Raw genomic sequence first — 8,596 nt, forward strand, 5'->3', positions numbered from 1 at the left:
TGTTATATCAGGGGAAGTTATAGCAGTAGACCCCACCAAAGTTCAATCAGTCACTAAGTGGTTGGCACCCACCTCAGTTGGAGAGATCCGCAGTTTCCTTGGACTCACGGGATACTATCGGAGATTCATTGAAAATTTCTCTAAGATTGCGAAGCTTATGACGACATTGTTGAAGAAGGACACCAAGTTTCATTGGACTGAGGAATGTGAAGCAAGTTTCCAGGAGTTGAAGAAACGTTTGACTACAGCCCCAGTGTTGATTCTACCGGATATACGCAAGGATTTCCAAGTGTATTGCGATGCCTCTCGCCTAGGACTTGGAGGAGTACTTATGCAAGATGGAAGAGTTATTTCATATGCCTCATGACAACTTCGACCGCATGAGTTGAATTATGCCACACATGACTTAGAGTTGGCAGCCGTTGTCCATGCACTCAAGACCTGGAGACACTTTCTTATTGGAAACCATTGTGATGTGTACACGGATCATAAGAGTTTGAAGTACATCTTTACACAGAAGGAGTTGAACCTCAGGCAAAGGAGATGGTTGGAGCTTATAAAGGATTATGATATGAAGTTGCACTATCATCCGGGAAAGGCCAATGTCATAGCATACGCTTTGAGCCGAAAGAGTTATGCCAATACCTTAGTAACATGAGGATTGCCAAAGGAGTTAGCAGAAGATTTCAGGGAGCTACGTTTAGAGATTGTGCCCAAAGATTTTGTTACAACCATGAAAGTTCAGTCGACCTTGTTGGGAAAAATTCGAGAAGCCCAGAAGGATAAAAAAGAAATTGTCGAGATAAAGGAGAAGATGAGTGAAGGCAAAGCCAAAGGTTTTCGTGAGGATGAGCACGACACCTTGTGGTTTGAAGACCGTATTTTATGCCCAATAATGCCGAGATCAGGAAGTTGATATTACAAGAAGCTCACGACTCCCCATACTCGATATACCCCAGAAACACCAAGATGTATTTGGATTTGAAGGAGCATTTCTGGTGGACTGGAATGAAGAAGGATATTGCCGAGTATGTAGCCGTATGTGATGTATGTCAGAGAGTGAAGGCAGAACATTAGAAACCAGCAGGATTACTACAGCCTATGTCGATACCCAAATGGAAGTGGAATAAACTTGGCATGGATTTTATCACCGGATTACCCAGGACCCGATCGGGATATGATTCTATCTGGGTAGTAGTGGACCGCTTGACCAAAGTAGCTCACTTTATTCCAATTATAACCACATATACAAGTGCAAAGTTGGCCAATATATATATGACCACGATCGTATGTTTGCATGGAGTTCCAAGGACCATCGTATCAGACAGAGGAACGCAGTTTACTTCAAAGTTTTGGCATCAAATGCACCAGACTTTGGGAACTAGGCTAGAGTTCAGTACAACTTTTCACCCGCAGATAGATGGACAGACTGAGAGAGTCAATCAGATTCTGGAGGGCATGTTGAGAGCTTGTGCACTAGACTACGGGTCTAGTTGGGATGATAATTTACCCTACGTGGAGTTCTCGTACAACAATAGCTACCAGGCCATTTTGAAGATGGCACCTTTCGAAGCACTATACGGAAGAAGATGCCGAACCCCGTTGATGTGGGATGAAGTTGGAGACTGCCAGTTGTTTGGACCGGATTTGATTAAGGAGTCCGAGGAGAAGGTTAAGCTGATTCGAGATAGACTGAAGGTAGCTCAGTCCAGACAAAAGAGTTATGCAGACTTGAAACGCAAGGAGGTAGTCTATGAAATCGGAGACAGAGCATATCTGCGAGTGTCACCTCTGTGAGGAGTTAAGCATTTTGGAGTTAAGGGAAAGTTACCCCCGAGATTTGTAGGACCGTACCGTGTTCTGGAGCGTATGTGAGAGGTTGCCTACAAGTTGGAGTTACCTGAAGGACTGTCAGGAGTTCATGATGTGTTTCACGTTTCCCAGTTGAAGAAGTGACATGCTGAGATGGTTGATATTCCTCTGAGAGATACAATGCCCCTGGAAGCAATACAGTTGGATAGTGATTTGATGTATGAGGAGAAACCAGTCAAGATTCTCAAGTTTGCCAGTCGAGTTACCCGCAGCAAGGTTGTCAAGTTTTGCAAAGTTCAGTGGAGCCACCATACCAAGGATGAAGCCACCTGGGAAAAAGGGGATGATCTACGCAAGGACCACCCACACCTATTTTCTAGCCAACCCGAATCTCGAGGGCGAGATTCATCTTAAGGGGGATAGGTTTGTAACATCCCAAATTTTCAATTTGGAATGTTATACATAGGTCATTCATGCATATCATAGTTTAATTGCATTTCATTTTGTGATCCTTGAAATCCTAAGCAACTCAAGGACCCTCGGAGAGAGTTGGGGATTTTCCCTCGTTCTCATATTTGAGTTTTATCAAATATTGAAACAAGGATCACTTTGGGTTTTAATTATTTTTCTCTTCGAAAATATTTCACATCAAAATATATGAAAGGAGATAATATGACTTCTCCAAAATAAATGAAATGCTGGAGGAAAAATATTAAAATCAATTCGTATTTTTATTTAGGGTTTTATCTCTATTTTATTTGAATTAGGAAAAATATGCGTTTTTCAAAATTGCATTAGAGTCCTAAATAAATGTTCACCTTGTCCGGTAGATTTTTAGAGGACGGGGAAAATTTATCTTAGGATTTTTGGAGTCCGTTTAGTATTTCTTTTCTTTGTTTTTCTACGCGGAATTATTTTTTTTTAAGTCAACCGACCTAGCCGGGTCGTGCCCGACTAGGACTCGCCCGGCCGGCCTTTATAACCACCGCCCCAACCCCGGCAGACCACCAGCCCGTCCCACCGCCGAAACCCTAACCCTAACCTGTTGCCAGCGCCGCGCCGCCGCCGGACTTCGCCACCGCCCACGGCCCCGCCGCCGCCGGCCGCCTCGCCGCCGATTCCGCCTCCCGCCGGAGTTGCTCACCGCCGCCGCCGGACTTCCGCCGGAGCCGCCGCCGTCCCGTCCCGAGGTAGCCGCCGCTGGTTTTTGCCGGAAAACTATACGGTTGTTTTTTTTAGAACCCGCGGTTATTTTCTTTTAGAACGGTTTTCTTTTGGTTTAGTTATTTAGAGAACGCCCGTTCGTACGTTCGTTTTAACAAACGGTTTCCACTCATTAACCGCAGACAGCGAATGTTCGTTCGTTAGCCTCTTCGTCAGTTTTCTTTTTCCAGGGTTTTCTCGCGATTATTTTCAATCGCGATTTATGCCCTGTTTTTCATCTTAGTTTATCTTTTCCCTCGTTTATCGAAATCAGGCGATTCAAGCGCCTAGGTCTTCGTCTCAAAGCCCTCTTTCTGTTTAATCAACTTGAACAAGATTTTGGTACTATAAAATTTGACTTTAGTCCAGAATAGTAATCGGATCTTGTTACTTTCACAGTTTGAGTTTCGTTGCTCCGTTTGGTTTGATTTTTTTTTTGCAAACCAGAGTTCTTCAGTTGAACTTTCCAGTTAGATCTTCTTATTTGAGATTTACCCGTGCATCTTTGCTTGATTTCTTATGTATGCTATTGTTTGTTTGCGATAGAACACCCAAAGTGCGAAGCGTGCTACTATGAGTCTTCAGGATTTGCAGATCGTTAGCAAGGCAAGTAACACTTTGATCATACCCCTTTATCACTTAGTTTTTATGCATTAGTTTCAACCTTCACACATTTCATGAGTAGGATCTCTTAACATGTGGGTCTGGAAAGTAGATAATGAGGTAGAACCTATTACCTATTTTATTATCAAACCCTTGGGAGTTACTTCTACGTTATGCTTATATTGCCATGCTATGCCCGTAGACGTGGTTTGGGTTTGAGTGTATCCATAACAGATGTGAGTTGTTAATTAATGGTTCAACTTAAGGTGGCAACTTTAATACACATCTGAGTGGATTGCTTGTGGGCACCTGGAGAATCCAGTGTTGTCCTAGGATATCCCGGAGTACCCGTGTGATCATCCTACGGTCCGCTACCCAGGCTCAAAGGGATCATAAGACTATTCATGCTAGAAACTTTTGTGTGTAGTCACAAGCCATTATGGGCTATGGCATAGTTGAGTAGGTTGTGTGAGCTCTTGAAGAGGTGGACTAGCAGATGTGGGGGATTGTAGGTGTACCGGTCCGCCCGGAGTAGAGAGCAAATGCTTCTGAAAGACTGTGTCTTGGTCATCCGTTTCTCAAACACAATGCAGTGCGAGAAATACAACGGAGGAGATCGAGTCTTGTGGGGAAAAGTGCGCAAACCTCTACAGAGTGTATAAACTAATCATGGTTAGCCGTGTCCCCGGTGAAAGGGCATTTCCCTACTTTATGTTTTGGATGATGATGACAACCCTTTGTGGTCTAATCGTGTGCTATATGTTTCAGGTTCTCAATGCTTAGGCTTACATCGGATTGCTATTGTCTCTCGTAGGAAAAGATCGAAGACGTGTCCTCTATGCTTTTATTTTCTTTGGTCGTAGAGTTCCCGTACTATCCAGAGGGAATCCTCATTAGGAAGCTCTGGGGGAATTAGTTCATGTACACTTTCCTCACCCCTCCTTTGTCTTCCTCAGTTGTGAGAGAGAGATCCCCCTGTCTTTCCTTCGTGTTTCTGCTCTTCCCAGCGGTTGTACCGCTCCCTGGAGCGGTTGTACCGCTGGACCTTGACGCTCTCCTACTTTGACCGAGCGGTTGTACCACTGCCTCCGGGCGGTGGTACCGCCACCTTGCTCAACAAAGGCTAGGACGGTGGTTCCGGCCATGCACCGCTCAAGTACCGGTCTCATCTCTGTTCCGAGGCGGTAGTTGTGCGGTGGTGGCCCGGTTGATCCAGTCGATCCTCGTTGACCGGTACCACCGATGGTCTGAGCGGTTCTTCTGCTCAGAACTTCGCCGCCCAAGAGCTCAAGGCCATGCGGTTGTTCCGGTCTTGCACCGCTCAAGTACCGGTCTCGTCTCTGTTTCGAGGCGGTAGTTGTGCGGTGGCTGGGCGGTTGGTCTGGTCATTCTCTTAAACCGGTACCACCGCCTAGTGGCCCGGTTGTACCGCCTGGTAGGGCTCTGCAGCTACACCATGAGTCCCAATTGTACCGGGACAAGGACCGGTTGTACCACTGCGGGGCTGAAAACGCAGCAACGGCTGGATTTAGAGGGTTGGTATTTAAGAGAGCTTCTCCCACCTACCACTCTCACCTTTGAACTCTCCCACTCCACCATTAATGCACCTCAAGCTCTCTTGCCCGATCTCTCTCTCTAGCCACTCAAACTTGTTGATTTGCTAGGGATTAAAGGAGGAGACCTAGATCTACACTTCCACCAAAGGATTTTTGCTTCCCCCATACTTTCTTGTGTGGATTTTGTTACTCTTGGGTGTTTGAGCACCCTAGACGGTTGAGGTCACCTCGGAGCCATATTCCATTGTGGTGAAGCTTCGTGGTTTTGTTGGGAGCCTCCAATTAAGTTGTGGAGAGAGCCCCAACCTTGTTTGTAAAGGTTCGGTCGCCGCCTTCAAGGGCACCAATAGTGGAATCATGGCATCGCATTGTGTGAGGGCGTGAGGAGAATACGGTGGCCCTAGTGGCTTCTTGGGGAGCATTGTGCCTTCACACCGCTCCAACGGAGATGTACTTCCTCTCAAAGGGAAGGAACTTCGGCAACACATCCTCGTCTCCACCGTCTCCACTCTTGGTTATCTCGTGCCTTTATTTGAGCAAGCTTATTTGTTTCTTATCTCTTGCTTGCTTGTGTTCCTCTCCTTGTTGCATCATATAGGTTGCTCACCTAGTTGCATATGTAGACAACCTACTTTGATGCAAATTTTAAATTGTTAAAGAAAAGCTAAAATTGTTAGTTGCCTATTCACCCCCCTCTAGTCAACTATATCAATCCTTTCAATTGGTATCAGAGCCTCGTCTCTTTATTAAGGACTTTACCATCCAAAGAGTATGGTTGATACCGTAGACGGTGTGGAGGAACACTCTGGTGTGAATCCGATCTCATCTACGGGCGATGGGGAACCTCGGTCTCTCGTGAGGAGTTCAATGTGGCCTTGGAGACATTGAAAACCTCCATGATGACCGAAGTTGAAAGCATGTTTACTAAATTTCTTGAGGGGCTTAAACTATCCACCGCACCGTTGAAAGTGGGTGACCCCGCCAACAAGGTGACGGATGCTATCCCCGACAAGGGGGAAGCTAGTAGTGAAAAGGCTCCTTCTTCTAGTGGTAAGAATGGCACCGGCATCTTTGCCCATGTGGAACCACCACTTGTTTATGGTGGACCGGTTCCTTCCACTCATTTGAATCATGCCGGTCCTCCCCCTAAGATTGTGAAAATGAGGATTTTGATTCTTGGGTTTACCGCTTTAAACGTCATTTAAATCATGTGAACACTAACCTTTGGAGAATCATTGAAGAAGGTTTCTATCCACATGATCCAAGCAACTTCACTCCTCGAGAAGCCGCGGACAATCAATTCAATGAGAATGCTCTCTTCATCATTCAAGATGCAATTCCACCCGAAGACCTACCTCATCTTCGTCCCTTCGCCTTGGCCAAAGATGCATGGCATTGTGTTGTCTCTCTCTACCGGGGAAGCGCAAGCATTCAACGCTCGAACTATGAAGTGGTACAAGATGAGGCCGATGAGTTTGCAATGAAAGAAGATGAAGGACCTCGTGAGCTTTATCGGAGAGTAACCAAACTCGCAGTCTCACTACGAGATCACGGGAGCAAGGACACGGATGACAATTGGATCAAGCGCAAATTCCTCAAGGCAATGATGCCCTATCACAAGGCCATGTCCTCCATCATTCGTCAAAGACAGGACTTCCACACTTTGACCTCAAGCGAAGTGTTGGATGAGTTTGTGGCCATGAACATTTTGGACAAGACCGCCGACAATGCGGTGCTCCGTTCTCAACGGGCAAAGAAGCCTAACCTTGCATTGAAGGTCAAGCTCACCGTGGAAGAAGAAGAAGAGGAAGAAGAGGAGAGCAACCCCGAAGATACGAAGTATGCATCATGAACACATGGCACTTGCTTCAAGGCAATTTTGGAGCAAGAAAAACTCGAGGCCAAACTTTAGCAAAAACAACTCGAGTGGCACGAGGGGCAAGCAACGTATAAGGACTTGCTACAATTGCGGCAACGTGAGTCATTTCGTTGCGGAATGCCCGTATGAGAAGAGGGAAGACAATGGTGGCAAGCTCATCCGAAAGGACAAGGCCAAGTCGTTCCCCAACAAGAACAACTTCACCAAGAAGACTCCTCCCAAGGCTTTGGTTGTGCAAGAAGAGTACAATGAGGATGATGACGATGATGAAGATGATGAGTCGGTTGCCATGGCCTCCATTGCCAATGCGACGACGTCACGGGTATCTCTCTTCGACTCACCCAATGAGAGCATCACCGCCAAGTGCCTCATGGCTAAAGCCACCAACAAGGTAACCCCCAACATCAAAACTACCATCATTAATCATCCTTCTCCGACGGATAGCATTAATAAACTTGAGGGAGCTAATGTGGAGGCTAACGAGTTTGAGGCCTTTATGGGCAAACTCAAGGGAAAATCCAAGAAGCACTTTGTTACTCTCTTGGAACAACTTGGTGAAGCCAATGACATGATCGAGGTTCATGAAGACACCATCACTAAGATGGAAGGGCATAGTCGTGACTATGCCGATGAGATTTCGGATCTTTCCAATGCTCTTGAGGAAGAGCGTGGTCTACGTTTGGCTCTTGAGGAGTCACACAACGTTGATCATGCTAAGTTAAAGAAATATTATGATCATGTCCTCATAGTTTCTCATGTGCTAAATTCCGAGAAGGCCGAACTTGAGGTTGATCTTGCTAGACTCAAAGGGGAGTTTGATCTACTTGACAAGGCTCACAAGGTCTTGAAGGGTGCTCATGCTAGCCTCAAAGAGTCTCATGATCAACTTCAAGTAAAGCTAACCAAGGAAAAAGCCACTTTCCCTCGTATGATGTTAATTGATAATGCAAATGCTACTAACCCGTGTTGTGAGCATGTGCATATCGTTGAGGAGAACGCTAAGCTAAAGGGACAACTTGAGAGAGGTCTTGCAACTTGCATACAAGGCAAGAAGAACCTCAACGATCTCTTGATCAACCAAAAGGGGGTTGTGGCCAAGAAAGGGGTTGGGTACGTGCCCGACTCCAAGAACAAGAAGAAGAATGACAAGACCAAATGACCTCCTCCTCTCATGCAAACCTTTGTGAAGGAGGGAGAGAGTGCCTCCGAGGAGAAGAAGAAGAACAATGTCAAGAAGGGCAATGTCACCCCTCCCAACAAAGCTGGCGATTTTAATCCTTCTTATGTGTTATGCCGTGCTAGTGATGGGCATGTTTATGCCAAATTTGTTGGTTCTCTTCATGAGTACATTGAATGGTCTATTTGGGTTCCAAAGACCCTTGTTACTAACATCAAAGGACCCATTACAAAATGGGTACCTAAAACCAAGCATTGATCTCTTGTAGGTGTTTGCTTCCGGTGGTGGATCATGGTTGCTCGATAGCGGAGCTACAAATCATATGACCAGAAGCAAGGACTTGGTGGTGGACATGCACAAGGTTCC

Source organism: Triticum dicoccoides, chromosome 6A, assembly GCF_002162155.2.
Source record: "Triticum dicoccoides isolate Atlit2015 ecotype Zavitan chromosome 6A, WEW_v2.0, whole genome shotgun sequence".
In the NCBI taxonomy this organism is placed as follows: Eukaryota; Viridiplantae; Streptophyta; class Magnoliopsida; order Poales; family Poaceae; genus Triticum; species Triticum dicoccoides.